Source organism: Tenrec ecaudatus, chromosome 13, assembly GCF_050624435.1.
Source record: "Tenrec ecaudatus isolate mTenEca1 chromosome 13, mTenEca1.hap1, whole genome shotgun sequence".
In the NCBI taxonomy this organism is placed as follows: domain Eukaryota; kingdom Metazoa; phylum Chordata; class Mammalia; order Afrosoricida; family Tenrecidae; genus Tenrec; species Tenrec ecaudatus.
This window is the reverse complement of record NC_134542.1, coordinates 48,983,361-48,996,347: the sequence shown is the minus strand read 5'-3', so window position 1 is coordinate 48,996,347 and position 12,987 is coordinate 48,983,361.

Below are 12,987 nucleotides of genomic sequence, written 5' to 3'. Positions count from 1 at the left end.
CACAGGTTTATTCCCAACAAGACATGTTTTAATGTGCCTCTGTGCATGATTACAAACAAATTCTCTCAGAAGGTGTTTTTGTGTGTGTGTGTGTGTGTGTGTGTGCGCGCGCGCGCGCCATAGGGGGAAAAAACCTACAATTTTGAGATCAAAGCTAACATCAAATTTTTAAGAAAATTCAAGTGGACTTCAAAGACGAGCCTAGGATAATTAGCTAACGCCCACAAAGCAATGGAAGCCGACCTTAGACTTACCATTGATATGATAGCTACTGAAGTGGGATCACATATGGTTCGGCATTTTTCATGAGGAAGAGAGTATCTTGGTCTCAGTAAAACAAAACAAAAGAACTTCTATCTTCAGGAGTGACAAAAACATTCCAAAACTTCAAATAGCTCAGAGTCTTTGAAATCAATGAAGACAATTATCTGGAATGAATTGTAACCTGGAATGAGTTTTACCAATGTAATCCAGAGAGCAAAGTTCAATCAAAACTGGTTTCCCTGGGATTGGCTGGGCCAGTGAAATTCAAGGCAGAGAGGCCAGCTCCGAAGACTATGGTGGCTATTGGCTAGAATGATTTAGTCTGAATTGGGTGTTCCAAATGGTTAACGAGCTCTGCTCCGAAACCCAAAAGGTTGGCTGTTGGCGTGCACCCGGCCTTGGAAGAAAGGGCTTCGTTGCTATTGACTTCTGAAAAATCAATCAGCCTTTGAAAAACTTGATGGAGCACAGAAGTGCGCAGGCACACACCACCATGAGTTAACTGGATAGCAACTTTCTTCACTGAGGCCTGAGCCCTGTCCAATCAGGTCAGTGGTGAAAGCAGAAGCCTTAACATCTACTCGTTAGAGGGTCGGTCGGCTTGGCCTGGGACGGGCACATCCAGCTTGCACAACACGTTCAGAACTGTAACTACGTAGATGGACACGAATCCCGCGGCTCGGGTGTTTCACCACTGCTACACTGTCTGTGGCATGGCCTGTCAGAAATACAGGCCTTCCTCAAGAGTCATATGGGTCCGTATTGTGGGGCGGGCAAGGGTTACAGTATAAAAACTCACGGATGTGGGACCAACGGTATTCTTCAAACAAATCCGCCTGGGATTGCCCAGTTTTCAAAAGGAGTCTGCAGGGGTGGAGGTGATGCCGCAATTGCTTTTTCTGCGACTGATGCTCCTGGCAGGGGCAGGGGTGGGGAGCCTAAGGCCTCGGCGGAAGCCAACTCGGGCTTCTGAAGGCCCTGGGCCAGGACACATGACCTTTAACCCCACGCCAACGTGTGCGCATGCGCCGTCAAGGACGCCGTCACCGCCTCCGTGGCCGTCGCGCCTCTGGACAAAATGGCGGGAGGAGGTGGTGGTGAAGGCAACACCCGTACCCTGCAGAGGGCAGTAATGGCGGCTACCGACTCGCAGGTGGGCTCTGGAGGCTGGCAGTTGGAGCTTTGAGGTGAGCTTCGCATGTCCAAGGAGAGGAAAGCGCCACCTTCGCCTGGGGGTGTTAGAAGCCTGGGTCTAGCTGAGGGAAGTCTCGGGGTGAAGCCCTAAAGGGGCCCTGGAGGCCCAGGGCCTTGCTTGGCGTGGCATACACTCGTTACTCCGCGGGCTGCCACCCAAGCCGTGTGGGCCAGGCGGTCAGTCCGTCTGCGGGGCTGGAGCCCGAAGGGGAGCCTCGGCGGCCTCCAAGTGCCTGTGACTTTTCAGGATTTGAATGCGCTGGAAAATACTGCGTCTGAATTCAGATTGGTGTTCACCTCGGGTCCGGGGTTCTCTGAGATGTCGGCTAGGTTTCTAACCACTCCCCGTTGTTTCAAATCAGAAGGATTACTAGCCATCCCATCACCTACATTTCTTAACTAGGAGAAAAATGTGGCTCATTTTCCCCCGATCCAGTTGCTTGACTCATCTCTATAATTATTTGGGGTGGGGGTGCTTTGTAGTCATTTTTTTAAAGTGGGGCATGAGACTTCTAAGTAAATTTTGGCTGGGATTTGCCTTGAAAAATTGAAAATATATTCCCCCTTCCACAGCAGATGTTGGAAATGCCTGAATGTTGACAGATTAACTTGAATACCCAAGTTGTAAAACAAGTGCATACAGTGATGAAACAAAATTATTGAAATGAACTAGAATTATTCTTGGAATTGGACATTCTGGATTAGTTTGGACAAATAAGTGTTCACGAATTCACTCAGATGATTTAATAATTATAATTATTATACATCATCATAATAAGGAGCACACATAGGTCAAAATAGAAACCAAGGCTGATTTATTGATTTGACTGAATGCATAAAACTGACCACTCTTACCAGTTCTACCTCAAATATTGTTTAATCAAACAAAGGTAAATATTTAAAACAAAATCATAAACGTTAATACAAAGCCACATTAAAAATGACGGGATTATTTCAAGGTATATGAATATGAATTATCAAAGTTACCTTATTATAGATTGCTTGGTGTATCTTACCCAAACTTTAGAAATATATCCTTCAAATTAGGTTTTAGTGTTTCCTGTAATACTAGCAACACACTTTTTTTATTAATCACTTTATTGGGAAATCTTACAGATATTATAACAATCCATAATTTAGTTAGATCAAGCATACTTGTACAATTGCTGCCACCATCTGTTTCAAAACGTTTTCTTTCTTGAACTCTTTGATATCAGTTCCCCTTTATACATTCTCTCCCTGATTCTACTCCCCAGGAACCCTTTTTGTTATATATCATTATTATTATTTTGCCATACCTCACACCATCCAATGTGTCCATTCACCTCCAATTCTGTTATCCATTCTCCTCAAATGGGGTTATATAGTCATCTTTGCTGTCAGCTCCCGCTTTCCCCCTTTCCGTACCCTCAGGGAATCATTACTCTAATTACTGTTTCTGAAGGGTTATCTATCTTGGTTTTCATGCATTCAGTGATCTTAATCATACAAATAAGCATATGCCATTTTAACAAGATTAATGAGGGAAAACTAAGACCATAATAGTAAGGGGAGGAAATATTAAAGTACTGGAGGATAGCTATACTGCACCCTGGATATATCATCCTATCCATGTGCCCCCCCAAAATCAGAAGTCTATAATTGGGATTCCTCAGGGACTTTGTGGCTTTGCACCCATTGCTGATCTGTTGCACCCCCCTCCGATTTGCCCGTGTGTGGGCACACTCCCTGAACTATACCTTCAGGGATGTCCTTTGTAACACTGTCAGCTAGGGAGGGCATGTCCTGTCTTGAGTTGAGGTTGGTTCTGCAATCATCTCTGTGAATAAGCTGCTCTGAACAGGAATGTTGCCCTCAAGGATTGGTGTCCCGGAATGAAGTATGCTCTCTCTCCCCCTTGCCTGTGGAGACATAAACAATATCTTCCTCTTGAATGGATTAGTGCCCTGGCTCCCCCGTTGCCATATTTTTTTCTTCCCCTACCTCTCTGGGCTGTAAGAGCATATGGTGGAGTGGGTGGGCTGGGATATGATGTCTTTCAGCACAAGTGCTATTTGCAATTTTTCCAGTGTTTTTTGTGTTTGGTTTTTGATGCATTGTTGGGTTTGGTTTAGCTTTTGCCAGTGTATTTGATCCTCTGCCCAAGAACTGTGCTATGTGTGTGTTCTACCCTATGCCCAATCTTCTTTTAGAACTTACCTCGGTGGACTCATGTTTGACTTACCCTGTTGTGCTTAGCTAACTTCACAGCATAATATTCTCCAGCTCTTTTAATGAGACGACGTGCTTCATCTTTTCATTACTGTTTTTTAGGGATGCCTAGTACTTCATTGTGTGTACATAGCAGAATTTTTAATCCCTTCATCTCTTGATGGGAATTTAGACTGTTTCCAATTCTTTGTGATTGTGAACTGAGTATCAGTGAACACTGGAGCACTGATACCTGGTCGTGGTCTGTTCTTATTTCTTCTGGGTATAGGCCCAGTAGTGAGTGGGTTGCTGGGTCATAAGACAACTCAATTTCTATCTGTTTTAGGTATCACCAAATTACTTTTCACAGTGGCTATAGGAATTATCACCAGCAGTGAATGAGAGTTCCTATCTCACCAGACTTCCTTTAACATTTGAGCAACACACCTCAACAGACCCATAAAAATAGAAGAAATAGATATGGTTATCAAGAAACTACCAATGAAAAAAACTTCTAGACCAGAAGGCTTCACAGGAGAATTTTACCAAACATTCAGGGAAGACCTGACACCAATCCTCCACAAATTATTCCAGAGCATAGAAAAAGATTGCAAACTCCCAAACTCATTCTTCGAATCCAGTATAACTGTGATACCCAAACAGGCCAAGAATCACAGGAATAGAGAACTATAGGCCAATATCTCTAATGAACATAGATGCAAAAATCCTTAATGACATATTGGCCAATAGAATACAAAAGTATGTAAAACATATTATCCATCTTGATCAGGTGGGATGCATTCTAGGGATGCAGGAATGATTTAACATTTGAAAGTCCACTAATATTGACCACATTGATAAGAAAAAGGATAAGAATCACGTGACAATATCAATAGATGTAGAAAAGCATTTGACAACATCCAACACCCATTCCTAATTAAGACACTCAAGAACATAGGAGTGGAAGGGGAATTCCTCATGTTAGTACAAGCTATTTACAAAAAACCCAATAGCCAACATTAAAGTCAATGGAGAAAAGACTAAAACAATCCCACTGACAAAGGGGACCAGGAAAGGATGTCCCTTGCCCCCATTTCTTTTCAACATCGTACCAGAGGTCCAAGCTAACAACATAAGGTAGTCGAAGGACTTTAAAGGTATCTGCCTGGGAGAGGAGGAGGTGAAACTAATGCTATTTGCAGATGACATGATTCTATACATTGAAAACCCTGAAAGATCCACAACAGGAGTACTGGCAGTGATAGACGAATACAGAAGAGTGGCAGGATATAAGATCAACAAACAGAAGTCTGTTGGTTTGCTGTATACATCAGACAAGACCACGGAAATGGAGATCAAGAGGGCAGTACTCTTCCTAATAGCCAAGGACAAACTAAAATATCTAGGGATATATATATATATATATATATATATATATATATATATATCCAGAAAAACAAAAAACACAAGGAAAACTATAGAACCTTACTACAGGAAACCAAGAGACCTCTACAAATGGACAAATATCCCATCCTCGTAGATTGGAAGACTCAATATAGTAAAGATACCAGTCTTATTTGAGGCACTATATAAGTTTAATGCTATTCTGATTCAAATACTAAAAACCTTCAAAGAATTGGAAAACCTGATCACCAATTTCATATGGAGAGGGAAGAAGCCCAGAATTAGCAGAGAACTCCTCAAGAAGAATAACAAAGTAGGAGGGCTCATCTTCCCTGACTTTAACGTGTACTGTCCTGTGGTGCTGGGATAGTGACAGATACTTAAATCAATGGAGCAGAACAGAAAACCCAGAAATTAAACCACCAGCAAATAGACAACTGATTTTTGACATGGTCCAAGAAACATCAAGTAGGAGGTGAATGCCCTCTTAAATAAGTGGTGCTAGAAATAATGGATAGCTACCTATAGAAAAAAGAAACAAGGCCCTTTCCTCACTGCATGCACAAGATCAAAGTCTGTGGTTCACAGACTTCGAAGTAAAACCCCAAACTATCAGGACCATCAACAAAGGAATTGGGACAAACCTAAGAACCTTGGTGCAAGGAATACATAGTCTAACCATAACAGGGAAGAGTACACACACAGATAAAACTGAAATCGACAAATGGGATATACTAAGGACAAAACACCTGTGTGTGTCAAAAGAGTTTACCAAGAGGGTAACAGAACCCACAGACTAGGAGAGGAGTTTTAGCAATGAAACAACAGACCAAGGGCTTGTTACTAAAATCTACAATACTCTTCTAGCCTACAAAAAGAAGAAAACAGTTAACTCCTGAGGAAGTGTGCAAAAGACTTGAACAGAAATTTCAATAGGAAGGAGACCTGAGTGGCCAATAAACATGAGAGAATGCTCCAGATCATTAGTCATCAGAGAAATGCAAATTAAAACAACTATGAGATACCACCTAACACCCTTGAGAATAGCCAAAATCAGAGAGCAACAAATGTTGGAGGGGATGTGGCAAGATAGGAACCCTCCTCTACTGCTGGTGGTCTTGTAGATACATAAACCTTGTGGAAAGCCATCTGGTAATATTTAAAGTGAATAGAAATTGAGTTACCTTATGACCCAGCAATCCCTCTACTGGGCATATTCCCAGAAGAGGTAAGAAATAGACCACGGCCAGCCGTTTGTGCCCCATGTTAATTGCGGTGCAATACACAATTGCAAAAAATTAGAAACAACCTAAATTTCCATTGATTGATGAGTGGATTAGAAAACTCAGGCACATACACACAATGGAGCACTATGCATCACCAAAAAGCACTGCTGGTTGCATGAAGCACCTTGTCTCGGGACGATTTGGAGGAAATTATGCGAAGCAAAGTTGGCCGATCACAAAAGGACAAGTACAGCACAAGCCCACTGAGGTAAGTATAATCAGTACAGTAGGTATAGAAGAAAAGCCACTTGTCTCACAGTATATGAGTTGAGGTCCAGGTAGTTGAGTAGGAAACAGGCTAAAACCAAGGATGTACATGTCATTCCAACACAAAGAAGGAGAAATAAGGACAAGCATGTACATGCCATTCCAACATTAAGAAGGGGAAAAGGGAAAGAGGAGAAAAGGGATAAAAAGAGGGAGACAGTGGCACTGGGGGAGCAGGGTATTGTTTATGTCTCCACAGAAAAGAAAGTATGCATACAGACACCACCACGGTGCACCAAACCTTGAGTGCAGCGATATCATATAGAGCAACTCATGACCACAGAGGGGCTACAGGGCCAGCCCTAATCAGAGCCCAAATGACCCCTTCCCTAGCAGTATATGTTACAGAGGACAAAACTAAACCTACAGGTTGGGGAGAGGGGTAGCCTGTCACACCCATCAAGAAGTAAACTGAGAAGGATAAAGAAAGAGCGAGGGACTGGACTCTATACTGGCACACTAAGCCCTGAAGATGTCTCTGCATAGAGTTGCTAAGGCACAGAGAGGACTGTAGGGCAGACAACAACTTGAGATATGATGTCCCGTAGCTGGGGCTAGAGGACAATATTGGTGACAAACAGTGGAGTATGGGTCAGGTCTGACCACCCCCACAGTGGGGCAAACCAAGAAGGGAACATAACAGATCAGCAATGGGAGCAAAGTACAGCCACAAAACCCCTGAGGAGCCCCCAAAATAGACTTCAGGCTAGGAGGGTCAGTTCCTGGAACCACCCATAATGGTCAGTAGACAGATCTGGAATTATGTATACTTTTTCCTTTTTATTTGCTAGTTATTATTTTTTTCTGTTTTTATTCAGTTTTTGGTTTTCTTTTTGTTTTGTCTTGATTTTTGTTGATTTGCCTACCTATATAAGATAGACCTAGGAAGCAAGCTTGAGGAGAAAGCAATGAGACTGATGGTTTGGGAAGGAACTGGGAGGAGGCAGGGCAAGGGAATGTTGAGCAAACAATGCCATAGACGGGAGCAACTAGGCAATTAAAATCAACAACAAAGAGGATGTAGAGATCCTGAGGGCGGTGGAGCAAGAACAATCTAGCTGAGAGGAATTACTAAGAGGCAGAAGAAGGTTGTGTAATGGAAAGGATGAAGGTAAAAGGAAATAGGAAAGATGTAGGAAGCAAAGTTATAGATAGAAGTATAAACATAGGTGTGTCCATATGTAAATACATTAATAAAATAGAGGTCTTGGGCTAGGTATATGTGTATATATATGTATGTGTGTGTGTATGTATATATATATATATGTGTGTAGCAATACATCGAGGTAGTAAATGGACTTTGGACATCTGCTCAAGCCCTCCCTGAATGCAAGAACACTTTGTTCTAACAACCTCGCATTCTGTAATGTGCCCTTCCGGCACAATTGCTGAAGAACAACATGGGTGTACAAGCAAATGTGTTGAAGAAAGCTAATGCTGCCCGGCTATCAAAAGATAAAATGTCTGCGGTCTTAAAAGCTGGAAGCTAAATAAGCAGCCATCTAGCAGAGAAGCAACAAACCCACATGGAAGAAGCACACTACTCTGTGTGATCATGAGGTGTCAATGGGATCAGGTAGCAGGCATCAGAAAACCCCAAATAAATAAACACACATTAAAAACATACTGCTGAGAAAAAGGGGGGGTCTGAGCAGAGACCCAAAACCTATCTGTAGACTATGGGACATCTCACAGAAGGGTCACAAGAAAGGGATGAGTCAACTAGGACACAGTATAGCACCGATGAAACACAAAATATTCCACTGGTTCCTTGAGGCTTCTTCACCCCCCAGTATCATGAACCCAGGTCCTGCCTTTCACTGTGGGCTAGACCAAAGCATGCACACTGGTACAGATATGAGCTCATGACACATGATGGAGTCTAGATGAGATAAGCCCCTCAGGAACAGATACTGGAATAGTGATACCAAGAGGGCAGGAGGAAGGTGGGGTAAGGAAGGGAGGAAAGGGGAATTCATCTCTATTACACATAAAGAGCCTGCACCCCCCTCCCCCCCCCCCCACACACAGGGAAGAAGAACAGAAACTGAGGGAAGAGGGATACATTGGTAGTTGTTAAGATAAGAAAGTAATACTTTATAATCTATCAAGGGTCATGAAGGTTAGAGTGGGGTTGGGAGGGAAAAAAGGAGCTGATAGCAAGGGCTCAAATGTAAAATAATGATGGCAACATGCAAATACGCTCGCTGCATTATATGTATGGATTGTTAGAAGAGCTGTAAGAGTCCTCAAGAAATTGATGTTAAAAAAAGAAAAAATGAGGCAAGATCATCAATTGCTCATCTTAAGAAAATTAAAATAAGTCCATGAGAGCCAAACTCTTGAATATATCTCACTTGAATTTCAAGGACTCCTCAAGAATACATTTGACTCAGACCTGATAAGCTGTGTGATGATGTCACGAACATCAAAGAAAGCAAGAGCTCATTAAAAAGTCAAGAAAGAAAAAAAATGTAAAAAGTCAAGAAAGACAGAAGGATACATATGATAGACAACTGAAAAGGAGGTGGGGAAAGGAAAAACATAATAATAAAAAAGAAATGGGTAGCAGGACCTCTGGACACTAACCCACCCAAGGGGAAGGAATTGTTTATATCTCAACAGGGAAAAATGGACCAGATTTCAACCCAGTGCTCCAAATGTGAATGCAGCATGCCAGCATGGACTGGGAACCAGGAGAGAGGTCTGAAGGGCTGGCCCCAATCCCAACTACTACGTGGACACCTGCCCCTCTCCCCAGAAGAATTTATTTCAAAGGATGGGATTGAATCGGCAGCTCCGAGAGAGGGTTCTCTGGTTGTAGAACACGGGAGCAGATGAATGGGGAGGAGGAGAGAGTGGAGCACATCTTGGCCCACCAGGTCTTGAGGACAATGTTCTGGGATTCGAGCAGCCAGTCCACAGAGAGGACCACATGGCCGGTCCCACATTGAAACATGACGGCCCTCACTGACCCATAGCCCTACAGGGCACAACACCGGAGACACATTGTAGGAATTGTGCCCAATCTGATCCCACCACATTGAGGCAAAGCACTAAGGGGGTACAACAGAACAGCAAGGGAACGGAGCGGCAAGGTCCCCAGGGAATGCTGAAAGTACACTTTGGGGTTGGGCATGGTGCCCCAACAGACTAGATTGTAAAACACTCCTCTAAAGACCAACAAACAGTCCTTGAACTAACTATAAGCTTTTCTTTCTTGTGTTTTGTTTTGTCATTGTTTTTTATATTGTTGCTTGGTTTTGCTCTGTCTTGTTTTTGTGCATTTTCTCCTCAGGTATGTCTAAATAAGATAGGGTGGATGAACAGTCTGGAGGAGAAAACAACGGGACCAACAGTTCCCAGGGGGACATGGGAGAGGGGGATGTTGGGGGTAAGGTAGTGGTGTTAACAAACCCAGGGACAAGGGAACAACAAGTGATCGAAATCGGTGGTGAGGAGGGGGTAGGAGGCCTGGTAGGGTATGACCAAGGGTAATGTAACCAAGAGGAATTACTGAAACCCAAATGAAGACTGAGCATGATAATGGGACAGGAGGAAAGTCAAAGGAAATAGAGGAAAGAGCTCGGAGGCAAAGGGCATTTATAGAGGTCTAAATAAAAGCATGTATATATGCAAATATATATGAGGATGGAGAAATAGATCTATATGTATATATTTATAGGTTTAGTATTAAAGAAGCAGAAGGACATTGGGCCTCCAGTTGAGTACTCCCTCAATGCAAGAATAACTTTCTTCTATTAAATTGGCATTCTATGATGCTCACCTTCCCAGCACAACTGCTGAAGGCAAAGCGGGTGAATAAGTAAATGTGGTGAAGAAAACTGATGGTGCCTTGCTATCAAAAGATATAGTGTCTGGGGTCTTAAAAGCTTGAAGGCAAACAAGTGGCCATCTAGCTGAGAAGCAACAAAGCCCACATGGAAGAAGCACAGCAGCCTGTGTGATCATGAGGTGCCGAAGGGGTCAGTTATCAGGCATCAAAGAACAAAAAATCATATTGTGTGCTCACCTCCTTGATATGATGGCTGAAGACAAATGGGTGCATAAGCAAATGTGGTGAAGAAAGCTGATGGTGCCCGGCTATCAAAAGATAAAGCATCTGGGGTCTTAAAGGCTTGAGGGTAAACAAGTGGCCATCTAGCTCAGAAGCAACAAAGCCCATATGGAAGAAGCACACCAGTCTGCGCTTATGGGGGGTCGAAGGGATCAAGTATCAGGCTTCATCAGACCAAAAAAAAAACATATAGTGAATGAGGGGGGGAAGTGCAAAGTGGAGACCCAAAGCCCATTTGTAGGCCACTGGACATCCCCTTACAGAAGGGTCTTGGGGAGGAGATGAGCCTGTCAGGGTGCAACGTAGCAATAATGAAACATACAACTTTCCTCTAGTCCTAAATGTTTCCTCTCCCCTCCCCCCATTATCATGATCTGAATTCTGCCTTGCAAGTCTGGTTAGACCAGAGGATGTACACTGGTACAAATAGGAACTGGAAACGGAATCCAGGGCAGATGGTACCTTCAGGACCAGGGGTGTGAGTGGTGATACTGGGAGGGTAGAGGGAGAGTGGGTTGGAAAGAGGGAACTGATTACAAGGATCTACATGTGACCACCTCCCAGTGAGACAGACAACAGAAAAGTGGGTGAAGGGAGACATTGGACAGGGAAAGATATGACAAAATAATAATTTATAAATTATCAAGGACTTATGAGGGAGGGGGGAGCAGGAAAGGAGGGGGAAAAATGAGGACCTGATGTCAGGGGCTTAAGTGGAGAGCAAATGTTTTGAGAATGATGAGGGCAATGAATGAATAGATGTGCTTTACACAATTGATGTATTATGGATTGTGATAAGAGTTGTATGAGCCCTTAATAAAACGTTTAAAAAAAGTTTCAAAAGACAGCTTTAGAATAAAATATAATGATGAAATCTGGTTAAAACACAGATTGATAGGTGCTGTGCTGAGGGTTCCTGATTCAGTAGATCTGGAATAGATCATTCATATTTCTACAAGTTCATAGTTGGTGGTGATGCTGCTGGTCAGGACAGCTACCTACTTTATGGCAAAGTTAAGCTATAGATAATTTAAGGATATAATTTTGCTCTTTGGAGAAAATGGCTTGCTTTTATATTTTTATTTCCTCCAAAGGAGGAAACTAACAAATTATAAGTGAAAATAAGGTCCTTAAGAGACACAACTGGTAGGTCAATGAAATACATAAATTTTTTAAGTAAAATATTTATTCAAATATAAGGCATTTTAACCCCATGTTTAAGAATTAATAATAACAGTATAATATAGGATTGTGGACCTTGGAGTTGTATAGCTTCCAATTTGGATTTCCTCTTCACTTGTTACTAGTTGTGTCACTAGTCTGGTTTATGGGGGAAATGGTTTATGGGGGAAATAGCTGCTTTGTAGAATTTGTCAAGATTTCAGCAAGAGGACTTGCAAATCCTAGGTACTCATGTTAATTTATTATATTTCTCTTCACCTATATCTTAAAGGAGATATATCTATATCTCATAAAAAGAAAATAATTTAAAAATGCCTTAGTCTGTCTTACAGCTAAGTAGAAAAGATGTGTATCATATTAAGTTGTTCATCATGTTAGTACCTTTAAGTTAGACATCATCTTAATAATTAGTAATTGACAATATTTCAGTGTTACAAATTTTCAGTTAATTTGCTATTATTCTAATAGAAGAGAGAAGTCCCGGTGTAGTTAAATATTTATTTTTTCTTTGGATTTGCTTTCTAATGTTGATAGCTTTACTTGGGTTATTTACAATTCTCAAACTAATAAGAGAGCATTTTGAAGGTCTACCTCAGGCAACTCTAAAAATTTATTTAAGTTTTCTGTCCTTCTTAAACTCTTCACAAGTACATTTGGAAACAGATTGCATCAACTCTTAATGACATTAAGTATCCTTTGTAAGGTATTTCATGTTCATGTTTGCAAGGTATTTCACTAAGAGATATATAAGCAAATCAATGCTTCTTCTTGTTTTGAATAAACAAATGTTTTGAGTAGGTGGCAACACCTGATAACATTCTAAGCACATTAAGTATATTAACTTGTTTAGAGAGATAGGCATTACCTGAATTATAAGTGCAGCTTCTAACCAACAACAGATCCACTTTCACTGAGTCACTTCTATTGCTTTCAACCCTATCTAGCGTTGCCAAGGCTGTACATCTTTCCAGGAGTGGGTAGTCTCATCTCCGAGGAGCAACTGATGTGTTGGACCACTGACCTTATGACCAGCAGTCTAATGTGTACCTACCTGATAGTGGCAGCAGGTCTTAGACAGTTCCCTCATTTTAGTCAGGGCATCTTCAGTTAGAAACCCAAACG